The 21,843-nt window shown below is 33.4% G+C and overlaps 1 protein-coding gene across 1 annotated transcript in view; it reads right to left on the reverse strand.

Moving 5' to 3' along the window:
• The window catches only part of LOC114263228 (putative disease resistance protein At5g63020), a 55,061-nt gene extending 33,848 nt beyond the window's left edge, over window positions 1-21,213 (reverse strand). The window contains exon 1 of the mRNA XM_082883898.1: window positions 20,970-21,213. The gene's annotated coding sequence lies outside the window, so the exon portion shown is untranslated. The remainder of the gene's footprint in view (window positions 1-20,969) is intronic.
• Between the last annotated feature and the right edge of the window lie 630 nt (window positions 21,214-21,843).

A 21,843-nucleotide genomic window follows, 5' to 3' on the forward strand; every position in this document is an offset into this window, starting at 1 on the left:
TAAATATTTCTTATATTATTAAAAAGTATATAATACTTTAACTTTATAAATTATGAAAACTTACAAATAAACTTTCAAAATTATTAAAAAGTATCATTTTGTCCTTTAAATTACAGGGAGTAAGGGTTGTTGTGTCCCAAGACACAATAGCCCTATTGTAAGTGGTTTTGAAAGTGTTTTCAAAGTATATTTTTATAATTTGAATTATTCATATTGTAGAGTTAGTTGAGTATATTATTCATATAAACAATCAAATTAATCAAATATACGTAATCTCATGATTAGATCTTAATTGATTTAAAAAAATTATTATTAAAAATCATGTTAACCATTTATATTTTTTAAAAAACAAATGTGATCATACGAGGTTACAAATATTCAATCAACTTAATTTTTTTATATGAATAATTTATTTGACGAACCTTACAATATGAATGGTTCGGATCATTAAAATAGATTTGGGAGAAGCTCTCATTGAATGACACAGCAGCCAGCTCTACTTTATGGCTCAACAGGATCTTCCATTCCAAATTATAAAACCGTGTAAATGGATTACATAAACTATTAATGTTAAGCCCTTCTGTTAGGGATCCAATTTGTACGTTCTTTTTTTTTTATTGTTAAAATTTATGGGATTTATTTGTACGCTTTCAAAGTTTAAAAGATAAAGTAATATTTTTTAATAATTTTGAAAGTTTATTTGTACGATTTTATAATTTAAGAGATTAAAATGACACTCTCTAGAATTTAGGAGGATTTCATGTAAACAACTCTTTTAAAAAAAAAAATAAAAAAATAAAAAAAAAAAAAAAAATCACTGCCATTTTGGTGGATAATTTTGAAAGAATAGCATTATCTTTTTGTTGATTAAAAAAAAAGGATAAATATTTTTAAACAGAAATCAGTGGGTGGGGGAGGTCATAGTAGATGTTTGAGATTTTCTTATTTGGTGTTTTTTTTTTTTTTTTTTTGAGCTTATTTTTGTCTTTAATGAATTGTTTTAAAAAAAAAATTAAAAACTTTTTTGGATTAAAAAAATAAAAAGCTTTTCTGGATTGCAGTTGACTTGACGAACTAAAAAATTAAAATTTTTAAAAATTCAAAAAAGACAAAAATAACCAAAAAAAATTTATTTATTTTTTGTTTATTTTGGATTTTTCTTCTTTTTTTAAAAAAAAATTCAAAAAATTTCAATTTTTAGTTTCGTCTACACAAAATGAACTGAAAAAGTAAAAAGTTTTGCATAATTAAAAAAAAATATTAACAAAAAAAAATTCAAAACAAGATGTGACCCTTTTTTTTTTATGAGATCCCAAACACTCTTAGCCCAAACATTTTCAAAAAGAGGATTAAATGAAGAATAAAAGTTTGAAAAGAAAAGATTTTACGCTGTGTTTATATTTTGAATTTAGATATGAATTTAAAAAAGAAAAGAAAAAATATAAATTTAATGTCAATAAAATATATTATATTTCATTAATTTTTTTTAAATTTTTTTTTTATCTTAATTCATGATTTAAACATAATTTAAACATTTTCCAAAAAAATGTGACATGTAGGCATTTTCTTAAAAAGGTGATGCATTTGGCAAACGGTTAAAAGAGCTACTTTCACCCAACGCAACGATTCAATGAACCCGAAATGTACTAAGCAAGTGTTGAAACAATTTAGAAAAATTATGTAAATTGTACCTATAGTTTACGCAATGTATTAACTTGATCTTTGTAATTTTAATTTGTTTAATTTTACTTTTTAATTTAACGGATTGTGTCATTTTAATCTAATAAATAACGATTGTTAAGTTAATTTAATGAAAAGTCAAACAATGTGTCAATTTGGTCCCAGTATTTTTCACAATGTGTCAATTTAGTCATTGTCAAAATCAAGAAAATTAAAATTACAGGGACCAAATTGATAGATCGTGTAAAGTATAGGGACCAAATTGACACATTGTTTGACCTTCTGTGACGCCCCAAATTTTTTTTAAATCTCAAGGGAAATTATATAAACAAAATGACTTAATAAACTAAAAAGTTGACATCTTAATAGGGTAATCCAATTCTCGTACATAACCAAACGCCCAAATAACAATAGATAAAAACTTAAAATTATCCAAATACAACATCAAATGAAATTACAAAGTCCTTAATATCTATTATATAACATAATATAATTTACTCGGCTCTACTCGGGGTTTCAGGTCAGCCAAGGCTCTACGTTAGCGTCGACTCCATTTCAGCTTCAATTATTTTCTCGCCAAGACCTGGCATAAAACGCCAGGGCAACAAAAATATATGCCATGAGTTTTGCAACACAGTAAGAAAACATAACCAACCTACCATTCCTTTTAAGAGAAAAATTAATGAGATTATAAACATGAGATGACAATATAATTGTAAGCATAAATTACAACCATTAAAATAACTTCAATAATTTTAATAAATTAAGTGACACTCGAAATCTCACCAAAGAGATTTAACTTACCAACCACTAAGCATGGCAACGGTTAATTTGAAACCCTCCCTTGGTCAAATATTCAAGTGTTACCAACCGTAACTACCAGGGATGCCCACGTCTGGAGTTATATACCCAAGTAGTGGCATCCGTGGTCTGCCCCAAGGAAACGGTCTGCCAGGGGTACGTAACCTCCCTGTGTACCACCAGCACATCCACCCTTATTCCAAAACCAAATACCGAAAAGGGTTCAAATAAGTCCCGTGCCATCTTAGAGTTTCGCAACACAATTTACGTGAGAATTCTCAAAACCAGGGCTCACCCTGAACAACCGGTGTTAACCGTCAACCTTTAATTCCGTACAGTCTTTAAACCAAGACTCACTCCGAACAACTGGTATTAACCGTCAATTGTTAACTTTGTATATGCCGTTAATCATTTCAGTTAATTTTGATATTACTCACAAATAATTCCAAATTTTAATCACAATTGATGTTATATCAACTCATTAAAATTCCCAACATAAAATATTGCACATGTCACACAATAATAAATAAATGTACAGCATTTAAATAAACAATTTATTTAAACCATGGTATGAAATAATAATTTAGATACAGAGAAAATAAACCAAAGTCACACACGTGCATGGATCTTTAATTTACAAGATTAGACTACCACAATATTAAATAAACCACAATACACCCATACATGGATTACTAATTTACTATATTTGATGAATTGGACCAATACAATAACTGATTTTTATCCGAATAAATAATTGAAGTCATGATCTTAAACTTGTCTAGAAATTTTCAGGTTATACCTTAGGTAATAAAAATTATAAATAAATTATTTATACAGTTCTAAAATTCGTGAAAATGTACAGAATATTCAATAAATATGTTTGGGTCATTTTTCAGAAATAAATTCCCAAAAATAAGTTATAAATAATTCTATAAAATTCCCAGAAATTTTATGACACAGATTTATCACATTTTCTTAAATTAATTCCATACTTAAATTTATAAATCAGATCCACAATCTAAAAATTTAGTATGAAATTAGACTTCTCAAATTTCATATTTTAGTTAGAAATTTCCAGATTTGGCTTAATATAGAATTTTTAATAAGCTTTTAAACATATACTAAAATCTGTCTTACAGTAGCAGATTTAATTATAAATTTGTATAAATTCGTACTAAGCTCAATAATTGTTAAGAAAATTCCTGGATGAACTAGACATCATTCTCAACAACTTTGTAGAAAAAATCATTTCAAAATTTTGAGCATAAAATTGTCTAAAAATTCGTACAAGTTTCTAGCAGATTGAAGAGTTATATAATCAAACAAAATAAAATCTTTAATCATCTTTTTAATGGCACAAATTACACATGCAAGTCTGAATCCAAGATTATATCATGATTTTAAGGCTACTAATAAAGAAATGACCTTCAAATATTTAACATACCAATCACAAATTCACATACAACTATAAACAAAATTTTATCTAAAGTTTTAGCTATGTTAACATATGAACACAAATCTAAATATTTAACAATTAAAAAGAATGAGATGGTTATGAGAGTTTTCTTACTATGTTAGGTTGTTAACGATTTATCGTCCGAATTTGATTTATGATTCTGATCGTAAGATATGATTGTCCTGGCTCCATGATCGTCTTGCTAAAATTTCACATCAATCGGACGCGATCTCACCGTTGATCTGCCATTGGATTCTCTTAGAACTTTTAGTTGTTGATCATCATCTTAGACTCAGAATTTGCAAGATCTAACCCCAAAAATGGATTCTACACGTCGAAAAACCTAAGGGTGGTCATCCCCAAAGTCATAGGACCACTCGATTAACCTAAAGGTACTAGGGTGCACCGTAGCAGCATGGGCCGAGAAACATAGGATAAAATTTAAGCTCATCTTCTCCAAAGCCGTAGCATGCACGAACAGAAGAGACCCAGAAATTTGGTTTCAATGTCCCCAGTTCAAATACTTGTATCTTCTTCATCGTAACTCCGTTTTATCTTATTTTTCTGTCATTGGATTCACCTCACGGCCTAGTTTTTGATTCACTACTCACACGCCTCGTTCCGTCTCTTTTTGCATGCCGTCGGACCTCCAAAATTTGACCAAAAATAAGATTATTTTCCTACCGTCTCGGACATTTCTTCGAACCATCTTTCGGACTCCATAACTTTCTTAATTATTAACGGTTTTACTTCATTCTTTCGCCAATCTCTTCAACTTACTCCGTACTTCATCTTACATGATCCATTTTTCTCAATTCTTCCCGGAATGGATGGTTTTGGCATGCCGAAAGTAAGCCGAAAACCAACTTTTTGAAATTCAAAGTAAACTTCTCTAACTTTGTTTCTTTCTCCTCCATCTTCCTTCTTTTTCTCTTTCTTCACCTGCAACACTTTGTGAATGGTGGTTCTAGATGATAATGGAAATAGGTGATGGTGGTGGTGGCGGTCCGACGGTGCGCCAATGGTGGTGAAGTTTGCGGGTTGGTGTTTCGGATGATGATAGTATGGGTTGAGGCCATGGCTATGGAGGTTGGGGGAGGAGGAAAAACATAGATAAAGAAGGAGAAAGAGAGTTTTGAGAATGAGAGATGGAGGGAGAGAGAACCGAGAGAGATGAAACTGGAAGTGAAGAAAGGTGAGGAAGACTTGGGCTCAATTTATGGGCAAAATGAGGAAGATGAAAAGAAATAAAAATGAGAAATTGAACACCTGGTGGTATTGCATGTCCACCACATTTTTGATGTATAAAATGGTTGCACGTTGAAGGTGGAAAGTGAGAAAACCTGGGGAGCAAGCCCATGGTTTTTTTTTTTTTTTTTTTTTTTTTGATTGGATTTTAGTACAGAAAATATTAGGTTCTAGTGTAATTTGACTACAAAAAAAATGTAAAGAAAAATATAATAAAAATATCATACGGTTCAGAAATTAATATTGAGTAATAATATAAAGTCAAAAATATTTTATTTTATTTTGTTTTGAATAAATTTTCAGTATAAAAATATACAGAATATTAAATTCAAAATATTGTGAATAATTATATATTATTTTTATTATATAAAAAATACGGGGTTTCACACCTTCTATTAAATTAGCTTAACAACCGTTATTTATTGGACTAAAATGACACAATCCGTTAAATTAAGGGGCAAAATCGAGCAAATTGAAACTACAGAGACCAAATTGACATATCGTGTAAATTACAGGGACTATTTACATAATTCACCCAAATAATTTTATTTCATTTATGGGTCATGAGAAACGTTAATACACGCTCCTTTAAAAAAAAGTATATCATATACAATCTTAATAATATTATTTTTTTATTTAGTTATGATTAATTTTCTTCTTTAATTATGATATTATTTTAGTTATGATGATTTATGATTTCTTTAATTATGTTTCATATTGTGTTTAATTATAACATTTTTTTTTTAATTATGACTCAAAAAATTAAAAATATTTTATTATTATTTTTAATTATAAGGTATATATATAATACACATATTTCAAATAGTGTGTACCATAATATACTACTTTCTCCTTTACATCAGTAGTTAAAATGTTAATAGGGAAAGGGCACCAACAAGGAATATCAATGTCTTCTTCCTACAAATAAAACCCACTGCTTCACACTACAAAGTGATGTTTTGTGATCACTTGGGCCATATTCACGTTTTTGGACAAAATGTTCAAAAACGTGGTTGCCAAAAACGTCAGAAAAGTTATTTGGCAAGTGCCAAAAACGCAGTCATAAAATTACAAATTAAGACCTATGAAAAAAAATAAAAAAATAAATCTCTTATGTTGGGTAAGGGTATTTTGATCATTTTAATTTGATTTGACACCATAAATAAATATTAAACTAAAAAGTAAAAAATCAGCTTTTTACCAACTTCCCAAATCACTTCTAAAAAAGCCAAAAAGCTTGGTAAAAAGCCAAAAATCAACTTTTAACCAACTCCTCAAAACAATAGTTAAGTATTGAAATTGTTAAATTCTAAGACCCTGTTTGTTTAGGTAGATTGTTAATCTATGAAGCCTACAAAAATCATATTTGTAATAAAAAAAAAATGTGAAGTCAAGAGAATAGCATTCCCAAGAAGGCCTTAAGTTTGCCAATTCAATCTCATGGAATTTAGGTGAAAATACTTTATTATCCCCACTTCACAAAATAAAAAAATACATTCTATATAAGGCAAATTTTACTTTACTTCCTTATAGTTTGACCTATGTGTAAATTACCCTTCTCAATTAGAAATAATCAGTCTTATTGTAATTTATAAACTTACACTATTAGACCGGTTAACGATTTAACAAAAAAATATTAAAATATTCTTATATATAAAAAACCTAAGTCTATGATCTACATATATTTTCATCATTTGTTTCGGAGGCAAAATACATTTTTAACTCCTTGCACTTTATTCCATATATTATTTATTCACTTTAAATTTGATAATGAGTATATAATCCCTTTAACGTTTACGTTTTCAGTTTATATTTATAAAAATTTTATAAACTGGTTTTTGTTTATTTTTAGAAAAACATAAACTACAAACGCGTTTGGTAATTGACAAAATGTTTAAAAAAATTTAAAAATATAAAAAAGAGTGAGAAATGGCAAGTGGCGGCGAAAGACGGTGGTAGAAAGTAGTGACGGTGGGTGGTGGGTAACTGGTGGTGGTGGGTGGGTGGTGGTGGTGGACGGGTGGGTGACAGTGGCGGATGGTGGGTGGTAGCGAATGGGTGGCGGTGGCAGGTGGGTGGCGGATGGCGGGTGGTGGTGGGTGGTGGTGAGTGGGTGGGTGGGTGGGTGACAGTAGCAGGTAGTGGGTGGTAACGAGTGGATGGTGGTGACGGGTGGTGGGTGGCGGTGGCAAATGGGTGGCGGATGGCGGGTGGTAGCGGGTGGTGATGGTGGGTGGATGGGTGACGGTGGCGGGTGGTGGTGGTGGTCGTGAGTGGCGGTGGCAGGTGGGTGGCGGATGGTGGGTGGTGGTAGGTGGTGACGGATAGATGGCGAGTAGTAGTGGGTGGGTGGGTGGGTGACAGTGGCGGGTGATAGGCGGTAGCGAGTGGGTGGTGATGGTGGTGGTAGGTGAATGGGTGGTGGGTGATGGTGGTGGTGGTGGTGGTGGCGGCTGGTGGGTGGTAGTGGTAGATGGGTGATGGTGGTGGTAGTTGGGTGGCGGGTGGGTGATGGTGGTGGTGGTGGTGGTAGGTGGTGGGTGGTGGTGGCGAGTGAGTAGCAGGTGGCTGGTGGTGATGGGTGGTTGGTGGAAGCAGGTGGTGGATGGTGGTGGCAGATAGGTGGCAAGTGGTGGTGGCAAGTAGGTGGCGGGTGGTGGTGGCGGGCGGTGGATGGTAGTGACGGGTGGATGACAAGTGGGTGGTGGTAGTGAGGGTTGGGTGGTGGTGGCAGGTGGGTGGTGGCGGCTGGTGGTGGTGGCAGGTGGGTGGTGAGTGGTGGTGGCAGGTGGTGGTGGGGGTGGGTGATGGGTGGGGGTGGTTGAAGACGATGGTGGAAAATGGTGGCGGGTGATGACTAGTGTTGGGTGGTAAAAAAAAAAAAATTGAAAACTCAAAATGGAAACACATTTTTTGTGTTTTCATTTTTTAGCCAAATTTATAAACTGAGACCACTGATTTATAAATCAAAAATTTTACCAAACAAGTTTTTATTTGAGTTTTTAAAATTTTTGTAAATATAAACAGAAAACTAAAAACATAAGTGTTACCAAACGGTACCTTTATATTTGGCATGTGTTTTACACTTACTGTTAACTTAGACAAAATGTTTAATGGTATACTTCAGTCCATAAACTACAATGAAATTATGTAGTTATTTTCAAATGAGAAGGGATTAATCTGCACATAGACAAAAGCACAAGGAATAAAATGAAATTTACCATTTTATATATGGTTAATTACATAAATTTACATAAATTTAAGGTTTAAATTCATTTTATCCCTTTGTGGTTTGGAACTGGAGCACTTTATCCCTCTATAGTTCAAATATAGTCAAAAAGTCCTCATATAATTTTGAACTAAAGTGTCACAGTTAGATTTTCTATCCAAACTAACGGAAGATATATCACAAACCATTTTTTAGAGTGAGTTTGATTTTCTGAAAAGATAAAGTGAATTTAATACAACAAAAAGATAATTTTATCCCCATTTTCTCTAAACCTAAAATTAGATTAATATATTAATTAAAAGAAAATAAATTAAAATATAATTAAGGATTGATCTAAAATATAATATATAATTTAAAATATAATTAAATAAATATATAAAATAAATAATAATTAAGAATTGATCTAAAATATGATTAAACTAAAATTTGATTAACATGTTAAAAATTACAATAAATAATTAAGAATTTAAAATTAATTGTGATATAAAATATAATTAAATTAAAAATAGATTAAAAAGTAAGAAATTACAGCAAATAATTAAATATTTAGGATTAATTGTGATATAAAATAATTAAATTAAAATAAATTTTATCCTAAATTTAATCTCAACCAACTAATACTATCATACTAGGGGTGCAACTTGGGCTGACTCAATCCCAGCAACTCGAGTCCAACTTGAAATTTTTTAAGACTTGACAAAAATATTTTTCAATTTAATACGGGTTTGGGCAAATTTATAATCCCAAATTAAATTTGAACAGTTTTGACCAAACATATCAAACAACCTGAAATCCGAATTATATACATAAATATATGAAAATATTGAATATACATATAAATTATTAGTCATTAGATGTTATTAAAGTAATTTAGATCGTTAGATCATATTGAATATATATTATATACATATGTAACACAATACAAAATTTTACTTTTTTTTTTTTTCTCATTCATAAATTGTAAAGATCATCAAGGTTTTTTCCTTTTGCAAGTTGTCTCCGTGTAGGGTTTCTTGGGTAGGGGGCCTTTTCTTGCCGGTTCACTGTGTAAATGTCTTTCTTCTTTGTAAGAATGGTTGGGTGGTTTGTTAGTGGAGGTATGTGATGGACTCCATCATCTCGTCTCACAATTGGTCCTTACGGAGGAGGAGGAAGAGGATGATTTCATTGTTGAGGAAGTCCACACTAAGCTGATAGAAAATATTTCGTGGCTTTGTCTTGTAGGGAAGTTACTCTCCTTCAAGCCTTTTAGCAATGATGCCTTCATGGCTATGCTTAAGACCATTTAGAAGCCGCCCAAGGGTATCCTGGTGACAAGGTTGGGAGATAACCTTTTTCTTTTTCACTTCAATCATATTGTGGATAAAAGGCGGGTACTAGTGAATGGGCCGTGGAGTTTTGACAAGTATCTTGTTCTTTTGGAGGAGTTTGACGTGTCCCTAAAGCCATCGAAGATTGTCTTCTCTAAAGCTCTCTTTTAGGTGCAAATGCATGATTTACCATTAGGTACTATGATGGAGGAAGTAAGGCGGTTAATTAGCGGTTGTATTGGTAAGGTGGTGGATGATAATTTTGAGGAATGTGGCAGGGCTTGGGTCGCTACCTACATATCCGGGTCTCTGTCGACATTACCAAATTGTTAATAAGGGGTTTGAAGATTTAGGTTCCTACCCGTGAGGCTGTGTAAGTGGTCCTCAAGTATGAAAAGCTTTCTAACTTCTGCTAGTGGGATTTCGGGCCACAGGGAGAAGGAGTGTGTGGGCTTTTTGGCTGGGTCTAGGGAGAGGACTAGCCATGTACCTCAATATGGTGCATGGTTATGTGTTGAGACCTTTCGTGGTAAAATGTGAAAAAACTCTAATGGTTATCCCTTTGAGAATTTGGGGATGAACTGTAGGTGAGGGACATCTAACCGCGGTCGTGGCATAAAGTCAGGTATGTCGGTGCCAGGGTTGGTTCGAAAGGTAGACATGGTAAGTGAGCAGACAAATAAGGCAATTTCTGGTGTTATCAGAACTGCTTTGCTTCATTCCGTTTCTGGCACAATCATGGAGGAGGATATCGTGGGTGTGAAGAGCGAAGGTGGTGTGATGTTGTCACGACCCAAACCCGGCCCTATGGGTTTAGCACCGTAACCGGCCAGTAATCCGAGATTACCGAAGGCCTGCAGAACAGTAATACAGCAAAACAGAGTACAGGGCCTGGCGGAAGCCAATACAGTAAATAAATAGTGTCCATTGAGCTGTGACATTCTGTATGCAAAAAGGCTTTTCATACATTTATACATAAACAGTACAGAACAGTATACACAATATTTACAATCATTCAGACTAGGGACTCGACCCTATATAACAGTACAGTAACACTCAGTCTATACAGAACAGTTAGACAGTATGAAGACAGGCGGGGGAAAACAAACAAAACACCCCCAAAGCCATAACATGGCAACTCGGAACCTCGCAGTGAGGCACAAAGGCTGGCTTGACAAAACTGGAGTTACCCTGACGCTCCTAGCTCCGATCTGGTGCCTGAACACCTACATATATATATGAGCAGTGAGCTAAAGCCCAGTGAATAACATAAAGCGTAAAGGGGTTTAGAATGAATGTCCTTATAGTAATGAAAACAGTTCAATTCAATCAGTATTTCAGTTGTTCAGTACAGTAAACAGTCATATGTGGTACATCCATTAGCATAACAGTAACAGTAGGTCTTGAAAGACCGAACAGTAATGATGGCCATCAGTCAGTAAACAGTAGTGGCTCCACGAGGGAACCGACAGAGATCTCTGTAACAGTAACAGTAACAGTAACAGTAAACAGTAGGTACTAAGGATGCCACAGTACAGTTCAGAAATAAAGGACATACATTCATTCAGTTAACAGTAATCAGTTCAGAAAACAGTACAGTTCAGTTGTTCAAAAGATAATCATTTGTGAACATATCTTTACACAATTGTTACTCACAGAGTTCTGGGCTACAGTATGCTAGAGCGTGTCTCCCCAGTTGCCAACCCTACACAGTTCACAGGTTGAACACACACTAAGCTACACAGTTGGGAAATATCATAACTTAATCCCTAATTTGCCTTGGTGTGTTCTACAACGATATCCTCAATAAGATGTCTTAAACTAGGCCTAAGAATGCCTAGGATGAGATGAGGATGCAAAAATGCACATTTAAAAGCATTTTCAGGATTTTCAGAGAAACAGAGTCCCGCTCGAGCGCAGGTTTCCCCGCTCGAGCGTACAGGCAAACAAAGGTACACGCTCGAGCGTAAACTTTCCCGCTCGAGCGTACTGTAAAAGTACTGGATGGGTGAAATCCCCGCTCGACGCCCGCTCGAGCTTGAGACATGACTCCGCTCGAGCGCCCAATCCTCCGCTCGAGCGGACTGTAAAACAGTGCAAGATGCTGGAAGCTCGATTTTCCCGCTCGAGCGGCACTTCCCCCGCTCGAGCGGACTACTGAAATCTGGAAATCCCAGATTCGAGCTCCAGGTTCAAAACCAAGCTCAAAAGCATCAAAACCAATCCTCTTGGGCCCATTTTCTGGAAAACATTTATAAACACATAGAATATCATGTTTCAAAGCTCAATTTTAAGAAATCAAAGCCCAAGGGTGTTTAATTCAAACTCAATTTAAACCATTTTTTTCAAGCACAAGATGAATATGCAAACATGCATGAATTCAAACCATTTCAAAGCTTCAATTTGATGCTCTAAAGAGCCAATTCTTTTCAAAACACGATGAAATCATGGACTACACTCAAGACATGGACATGCATGTAACATTTTGCCATGAACTCAACTCAAAATCCAACAATACTAACATGCATGCAAAGATTGAGCTTCAATCCACCATTAATGAACCAAATCATGACTTAGCTCTACAAATTAACATGAACCATGCAAGAATCAACTCAAAACATGAACAAGAAGATAATGGAGCTACCTTTAGTCTTGTATTTAGGATAGGGAAGCTCAAATGTACAAAAACTCCTTCAATTCTTCAAGATTCTCAAGCTAAAACAACAAAAACAATTCTCTCTCTCTCTAACTCTCTTCTAGGTCGGTTAGAGGCAACACAAGGACTGATGAAAATGTGTTATGTGAGTGTAATGAGAATCAAAGATGACTCAAGTAGTGGGCCACTCATGTGGCAAAACGGTAAATAAGTCCAACTCTTTTATTAGCTTATTTTAATCTAATTTAATCATACCTAATCAATTTTCAGATAAATATTCCATAAAATTACATAAATTATGTTGATCATAAAACACCGATCAATTTCTAATTCGGCCGCCGATAAGGCCTTCAATTAGCAGTTTAAACATATAAGCATGAACAGATAATCATACAGTCAAACAGATAGAATGCAATTTAACTAACATATACTCAATCAATTCGGTTTCCAATTTCAGTCAGTCAGTTCAGTACTTTAATCAGTTCAATTATCAGTCAGTTATCAGTCATTATCAGTTCCGTTTAACAGTAATCGGTGATTATCGGTAATCAATCGGTCATTAATCAGTAAACAGTATGGGAGTTGTTACAAATGTCCTCTTCAATTCAAAATGGATTTGTGCGAGAGTATTTTGGGACCCACCCCCTCCTTTGGTAGACTTGGGAACTATTTGTTCTACATAGGCCCATCTCTGGGAATTCTATGAGACATGGACTAGCTGTGACAACCTTGACCCGTGATTAGCTATTAAACCTTAATTAAGAATGTCTAATAAGTAATTAAGATGGAATTATGGGTTAATGTGCATTTCCTGCGTTATTTGTGTTTCTATCTGTCGATAGTAGGATTATCTATTTGAATTTCTGCTTCGATATGGAAATTTAAGGCCTTATCGACATCCGAATGTAAAGTTAACTAGATCAAAGTGTTAATTAGAATTTTTACAATTTTATGGTAACTTCAATTTAATTAGATTTCGATTCAGAATTAAATAATTAGAAAAAATTTATTAATAAGGTAGATTAGATTAACTCTAATCACACTTAATTAAAATCTACAAATCCAACCTATAAATACATGATATAAGCTTAGCTAATGAAGGTTCTACTCATTTCTTGAACTCAAAAACGTGGAGAAAGAGAGAGAAGAAGAGACTTTGAGATCAACATTATAAAGGAAGAATATTTGAACGGAATTAGCTTGGAAACTACCTAGAGACTTGGAAATTTGAAGAACAATTTAGAATCCCCACCAATTCAAGATCTTAGGTGCGTAATCAACTCCTAAATTGTTGGTTTAAGTCATAAATTGTAAGAATCCAAGTGAAATGGGTGTTCTACCATGAGAATTAAGCTTGAAATCAGTTAATTAAGAGCTAAATCATGCATGCATGCATATTTCATTGCATTTTGAGATTGTTTTCCAAGAATTCTCACATGCATGCATGTTATTTATGTTTAATTCCAAGAATTCAATATGATTTCACTTATATTTCTTCATTTGTTTAAGTTTTAAAAGCTAGGAATCCACATTGTGTCATGTATGTATTTTATATATAAAGTTTCAATATAATTTTGAAGAATTGACTTATCTTTGGGCCTTGATTTTGTGAATTAACCTTCCTTTCATGTTTTTATACAAGTTTTCAAGTGTTTTCTACAATTTTGGCCCAAAAGAATGAGTTTGGATGTGTTAAAATTGTGTTTTAAATTTGGAGAGCAAATCTGAAAATTTCAGAATTTTGCACTGTTCACTGGAACGGTAAACTCTTCGCTTGAGCGCATTTTGTGAGCTCTCAGTACTTTTGCAGAGATTGATGGTTGGCTTGAGTGACCAAAAGATCACTTGAGCGACCACCTTTTATTTTCAGCCTTGGCTCTAGCAATCAAAAAGTTGGGTCGAGTCTAAAATATAAGCATCTTGTACTTTTGCAAATCAAGGGGTCCGCTCGAGTGACCAAAGTTTCGCTTGAGCGAACTATTCTGTTTTTATAAAATTTTCTAAGTGTTTCAAAGTGCATAACTGTATTCTCATTCCATCCTAGGCATTCTTATGCCATGGTTTAGGCCATAATAATGAGATAAGAATTATAAACACACTAATAGGAAAATATAAGTTAAGTGTTTTCGAAACATATGTTTTAATGTGTATTTGTCACGTGTTTGTGTAGGTCACATTCCATTGTTCGCCTGATAAGACTGATTTGCTTTTGGAGCTATCTGTGAGTAACAACTCTATAAAGTTATGTTTAATTATAAGTATTTTTTGAATGATATGATTCACTCTATTTTTTGAAATGCTATTTTGTGAATTATGAATGATTGTCCAGCTTTCTGAAATGTAATAGTGGCATCCTTAGCATCATATGATTCATGTGATATCTGTTATCTATTCCCTGGTACCAGGGTTTCATGTGGGTTCCATTTATGGAACTATCTATTAATATTATGCATAATCAACTACTCTGCATGTGGGTCTTTTATGACCCAATCTCATGTGGTTATGGGTCTTTATGACCATTCACTCTGCGCGTGGGTCTTATATGACCAATCTGATCTGTTAGCTAATAGATGTGCCACGTATGACTATTTACAAAATTTGAATATATATATGAATCTGTTTCTGATCTGAATTCTGAATTTTTAATCTGTTATGGATATCATTCATAAAACCTTTACTCTATTGTTATTCACTGGGCTCTAGCTCATTATTTATATTATGTATGTAGGTGATCAGACACGTAGCCAAGCTTGAGACATCCAGTCTGGATCTGTTCTGTCAGCCAATCACTGTGCCTCACGAGGAGGTTTCCGGAACGATGTATTGTGATCACGCTCTAAGTCTCAAGTTTTATTCTCTTTTATTTGTTGGGACAACTTTCTGTATATTTTGTATATTGGGCTAAGTCCCTTTTGTTTTGAATCTGTATATGAATGACATAAGGATAATGGCGTTTATATGACGTCAAAATATATGTAAATAAAGTTTAAAATGTTTATGTCCCATATATGTCTACACAACTCTATGGACGTTGTATTTTTGATATTTGCGTATGCTAGCCCCTAATTATTTGTTTTCTGTTTAAGAGGCCTTCAGTAATCTACGAATTATTGGCCGGTTACAATGCTAAACCCATAGGAGCGGGTTTGGGTCATGACACTAGCCTTGGTTATTGGGCAGACAAGGTTGGACACTGATATGGTTAGGCCTTATGACATACTTCTATTCTTGGCCAGGGCCTTTTGCCTAACAATACTTTGGATGGGCTTTCATGTCCTAGATCAAGGGGTGGTTTGGGATGATTTAAATAAGTATATTTTTTTGACTTTTTTATGAAATATGAGTTGGGTATGGATTAGGTTTAAAGTGATGTGTTAGAGAGGTGATATGACTTAAATAAGATGATGTGATTTAAATATGATAGTGACTTTTTAACTTTTTGACTTTTTAACTTTTTTAGGCCTCGTTTGGGAACAGGCTAATTTAGTAACTTTTTGGCTATTTGGCTAAAAAAGTAGATAAAAAAACTTATATGTTTGGGATGACATTTTGGCTAATTACGAAAAGATGTGCAAAAAGTAGAGAGAAAAGAGAATCTTTGACTTTTTGGTATGAGTTATTAGTTTTTTGACTAAAAAAGTATTTTTTTGACTTTTTGGCTAAAAAGGCAAGTCCCCAAACGGGGCCTTAGATCATGCCAAACAAGGCCAAGTCTAACTAGCGCTGGTGCACTTGACCCTGATCTTCTTGTAGTTGAGAAAAAAAAAAAACAGGTTGCCCTAGCTAACGATGTTCCGACTGGTGGCGGTGGTGTGGCCAGGACAGGAGATGGCTACGGCTAGAAGAAATTGGCCTGAGCAGCCACAAAGCCTACTATGGGCACTGCGATTCAAGTGGGTGGTAAGCGTGTTCTACTTCTCGATTAGGTGGAGGTGTCATTTGGGGACGAGATGAAGAAACCTCATACTGATGATGTTTGCTCTCTCGTTAATTCAACGGCGGTGGTTGATGTTCAGCTCTGCCGATCGCAATGAAAATCTTAAGTTGGAACTGTTGGCTTGGGAACCCACGAATAGTTCGATTTCTTCAGTTCCTACTGAAGGAAGAAGGGCCCGACTTGGTCTTTTTTATAGAGACTAAGGATACTTCTATTTGTGTGGAACGAATCCGTGGTAAATTGGGTTTTGGTATTGCGCTTTCTGTGGATCGTGCGAGTCTTTGTGGGGTTTCAGCTCTGCTGTGGACCATTAGGGTTTCGATTTCTGTTCAAAGTTATTCGATAGGGCACATTGATGCTTTAGCTAAATCTGAAGATGGGATTGGTAAGTGGCGTCTTATTGGGCTTTGTGGCAATCTAGAGGTGGCTCGACATTATGAATCGTGGGAACTTTTGCGTCGATTACAACTCTCACCAAGGATCCTCTAGGAGTTTTTTTTCCCTAAAGTTTCCTAAAGTGATGTGTTGTATGGGTGAGATTTAATGCTAAAAAATTGATGTGACTTGTCATTAAATCTCAACCATACAACACACCACTCTAGAAAACTTTAGAAAAAAAAAAAACTCTAGAAGATCCTTGCTCTTACACTCTAGGCTGGTGGGGCCTTCGCAATTTGCTTAGGAGATTTTAATGAGATTCTTTATAGGCATGAGAAAGATGGGCTGTTGGTCAGAAAACAGAGTTAGATGAGTCGATTTCGAGATACCATTTCTGCTTGCGATTTCTTGGACCTTAGCTTTTAGGGACTTCTTTTCATTTGGAGTAATAAGAGATATCATAAGGGCTTAATTTGACAGCGGCTTAACTGTTACTTGGCTTATACGGACTGGAGACGCCTGTTCCCTTAAGCTTTGGTCCATCATCTCATTAGATCTACATTTGATCATTTGCCGATTCTATTAGACATGAATGGTGCTCTAGCTAGGATCAATGGTGGTCTCAAAAGGCGATGCGTTTACCGCTTTGAAGTTGTGTGGCTTCAGAAGGAAAGCTGTGAATAGATTGTTGTTGACGGGTGGACTGTTTCAAGTACATCAACATATATAGATGGCCTAAGTTGTAAAATTGCGAGGGTTAGCTCTTTTTTGATTGATTGGAATTGGCAAGTTGTTGGTCATGTTGATAGACTTCTACATCAGAAATGTTTGTTGCTGAAGCAGTTAGAGACCAAGCCTTCTCTCTCTCTCCGAATGAGGTGATGTCTACCATGACTCTCTGGCACGAACTAGATAAGCTTCTTAAGAAGGAATTTATAATGTGGCATTAGCAGGTTCGTGCTAATTGGTTACAAGAAGGTGACCAATACACTAAATTCTTTCATGCTAAGACGTCTTAATGACAAAAGAAGAAAGCGATTAAGGGGTTGCACGACGGATTGGGCAATTGGTGTACATCCCCTAAGGCCATGGAGTAAATGGTTGTTGCGTATTTTAAGGAGTTGTTCACGACTGGCCAACCCCAAGAGATTGACTTGGTTACTGAGGCTATTCCAGTGTGTGTGGATGATGGCATTAAACAAAATCTGGATAAGGCTTTTACTCAGGCTAAAGTGTTTGAGGCACTCAGTTAGATGCATCCTACCAAAGCCCCAAGGCCTAACGGTAAGCCAGTATTATTCTTCCAAAAGTTTTGGGTGACAATAGGGCGTGATGTACATGCTTCAGTATTGAGTGTCTTGAATGGGGACTTAGATCTTGCTGGGATCAATTATACATTTATTGTTCTTGTTCCCAAAATCAGTAACCCATGTACCCCGGCGGACTTTCGGTCCATTAGCCTCCATAACGTCATGTATAAAATGGTTTCGAAAGTGCTTGCAAATAAGCTCAAATTGATTTTGAATGACATCATCTCCCCCAACCAAAGTGCGTTCATTCAATGCCGGTTGATTAGTGACAATGTGTTAACATCCTTTGAAAATTTTCAGTATCTCAAGAATAAACGCAAGGGTGTAGTTGGGGAGTTGGCTTTGAGGCTCGATATGAGGAAAGCCTATAACCGAGTGAAGTGGGGATTTCTACAAACAGTTATGAGTCGAATGGGTTTCCTACAATGGTATGTGGAGCTAGTCATGCATTGTATTTCATCAGTCTCATATTCGGTGATGATCAATAGTGTGCCGTCACGTGTGTTCTATACACCTTGCAATATTCGACAAGGTGATCCTATCTTGGATCACTCCTTATGTATTCTTGCTTTGTGCTAAGGGATTATCTGCATTAATTCACAAGCTGAGAGGGCCAATTTGAATAGAGTTCGGGTTTGTCATGGGTGTCCATGTATATGACATCTATTTTTTAACCGATGATTGCTTGCTCTTAGAGTATTCACTCTATTAGCACTTTTCTCCGTTGGCATGAGGTAGCCTCTGGGCAACAAGTCAATTTGCATAAATATGGAATTTGCTTTAGCCGTAATACGCAAGATGTAGAGCAGCTGTGGTTAAGCGTTTGTTGGTTGTGAACTTATTATCTAATAGGTTCTATAAAAAAAAAATTTATAAAAAAAGTCACTAATTGTAAATTTTTGCGTTAATTTATAAAATCATGATAAAAAAAAGTTATTAATTGTCAATTTTTAGCGACATATATAAAAAATTATCACAAAAAAATTATTTTTAACGATAATTTTATCAAGATTTATTTTTAATAGGACTTAATGAAAATTAAATTTAATTATTAGAATTCATTGATAATTTACTCAAATTAATTACTTTCAGTGACAGGGAGACAGGTGTTGATCAAGTAAATTACTCAACCGATTCCTACCTACATGATGTCATGTTTTGAACTTCTAAAGGGGCTGTGTGATGATCTGGATTCAATCATTGTTGTCGGATGCGCCTACGCCTTCAGTCTAATGTTTCTTTTATTTTTTTTTTCAAAAAAAAAAAAAAAAACTTGTAAAGGTCTTTATAACAGCATACGTTATATAAATTATTTGTTTTTGATATTATTAATAATTTTATAATAAAAAAATTATAAATAATTTAATTTTAACAGATTAATTAACTTAATTGCACTTAAAAAAGAAAAAGAAAAAAATAAAATTTGCGTGCAATTCGAGTTTAATTAACTTGAGTAAGGTTTGGTAGACAATCTCGAATTACAATTTGAATCGGCCTAAACAACTCCCAATACAACTTGAGTTGAGTTTGGACAACTCAACTCTGGAGTTTTTTTACCCAAATTGTAACCCGAGTTGCATTCGTAAATTATACTAATACACAGACAAATACAATTTATCTTATATATCAAATCTAATATTACCATACTAATAATTGTATGAGTCAAACCGATTTCACCGCGCCTACATACCAATTTCAGTAAACATCGTGCTCGCTTTTGGTTTTCAGAAATTGTTCCATCACTTTTTTTGTTTATTCAGATGTTTTATTTTTTTAATATTTTAGCAAAAAAATATAAAAACTTTTTAGAAACACATAAAAAGTAAAGCATACATACTGTTAAAAAAAAGCAAAAAAAACTGCATATTTCATTATTTTTTCGTCTAGAATTTTTTAAAATTTCTTCGCATATATTTTATTTTTACTTTTCAAGTGAATTAAATGAAATTTTGATTAAAATATTAAAAAAATCCACTAAAGGTAAAAAAAAATTTAAAAATAAAACAGAAGGATAAATTATAAATAATCTCTTGAAATTTACTTAAAATACAATTTGCTCCCTTGTGATTATGAAAATTACGTCTCGCCCGTCAAGTTTCGAATCGTATAATAAATGGTTCTTTATCTCTTGAAATTTGTTTAAAATACAGATAAATCCTTGTGGTTTGAAAAATTATAAATACTCTATTGTCAAAATTTTTTATTTAACAGATTTAACTAAAAAATAAAATTCCTAATCGTTCTTTTATACAATGATAAAATTATCTAAATCATTAATTGAAATAAATTTCTTACATCATTTAAAACTGTCAATTAATTTAATGATTTATTAATAAAAGAAATCATTTATTATGAAATTAAAAATTTCAAGAGACGTGATGTAATTTTCAAAACCACAAGGAGTAAATCGTATTTTAAGCAAACCACAAGCGGTGCATTTGTAATTTATTCATAAATTATCAACTCAATTAATAATTTTTATTGATGTCATAAATATATTTCAATTAACAAATCAAATAATTTTATTATTGTATAGAAGAGTAGTTAGGAATTTCTTTTTCTTGTTAATCCTGTTAAATAAATTTTTTGACAATAGAGTAGTTGTAATTTTTAAAACCAAGAAAGGCAAGTATTTTAAATAAATTTCAAGATATATTTATAATTTATCAAAAAACCAAATATCATAAAATAATTTTTTGAAATCTAAACCAAAGGAATTGCGTACACACACACAAGAAGAACAACAACAGAGGAAGAAGAAACAGATCATTAACCATATAGTAAAACAATCTAGTTTTAAGAAGAACAAATATGAAAATTGATTGTGTTTTTCAAAAATTAGTAGCTCAAGTACAGATTTGAACTCCAAACTCTTATGAGTAAATAGAGAGTTATCAAAATCTAAAAAGCAAATGATAACAGTAAGATCTACAGTAAAATAAGAAAAGCAAATAATGTTATTACCTTTTATTTTTTGGTCTGTCACCAATTCATAGCCACACAGCCAACAAACTTTGAATACGAAGAATTGGGGATGAGATTCAGATTAATTCATAAGATGAAGCAGATGAGAGAAGTAGTACTAATGGATTTCCGAAAGGTCGAGAAGACCAATAAATTTGTAGTATTTCTCGACCTACACTGTTGTTGACTTGTTTTGATTTTGGGTTACTGTGAATCTAGTGCCTTCACTTGTCATTTGCTTTATACACTAGCAACTCGTTTGGGATAGCAATTTTTGGAGTTAAAAAGTTATTTTAGTTATAAAAAGGTAAAATAGATTAAAAAATTAATAAAATAAAATGTGATATTTAAATCATAATCATTTTATTTTTTCTCTCACAAAAATTTAAAAAGTCAAAAAGTCTATTCCAAACGAGACTTTTTAATCCTAAATTAAAATAATTTAAAAGTCAAAAAATAAAAAAATCAACACACATCCAAACAAACTCTAAGTAAAGAATTTAAAACACGGAACAAAATGATTAAGAAACAAAAAAAAAAAAAAAAAAAAATATTCTATATTTCGTTTATTTTTTTAAAATTTTTTTATTCAAATTCATGATTGTTGATATCTAAATTTCTAACTACTAATTAATTTTAAAGATAAATTACAATTATATCCCTCAAAGTTTGTGAAAAGCATGAATTCCGTGTCACGTTATGAAAATTACAAATACTATTTTATTAAAAAAATTCATACAATTGACCTAACAATTAAATATGAAATTGTCTAAATACTTTTTGATCATTGTCTAAATATTACATATTTAGTCTCTAATATACACTTTATTAATTTATTTATTTTTACTATTTTATAATTTTGTGTGATTTTATG

The sequence above is a fragment of the Camellia sinensis genome, chromosome 8 (assembly GCF_055761805.1).
Source record: "Camellia sinensis isolate YWXY chromosome 8, ASM5576180v1, whole genome shotgun sequence".
NCBI lineage: Eukaryota > Viridiplantae > Streptophyta > Magnoliopsida > Ericales > Theaceae > Camellia > Camellia sinensis.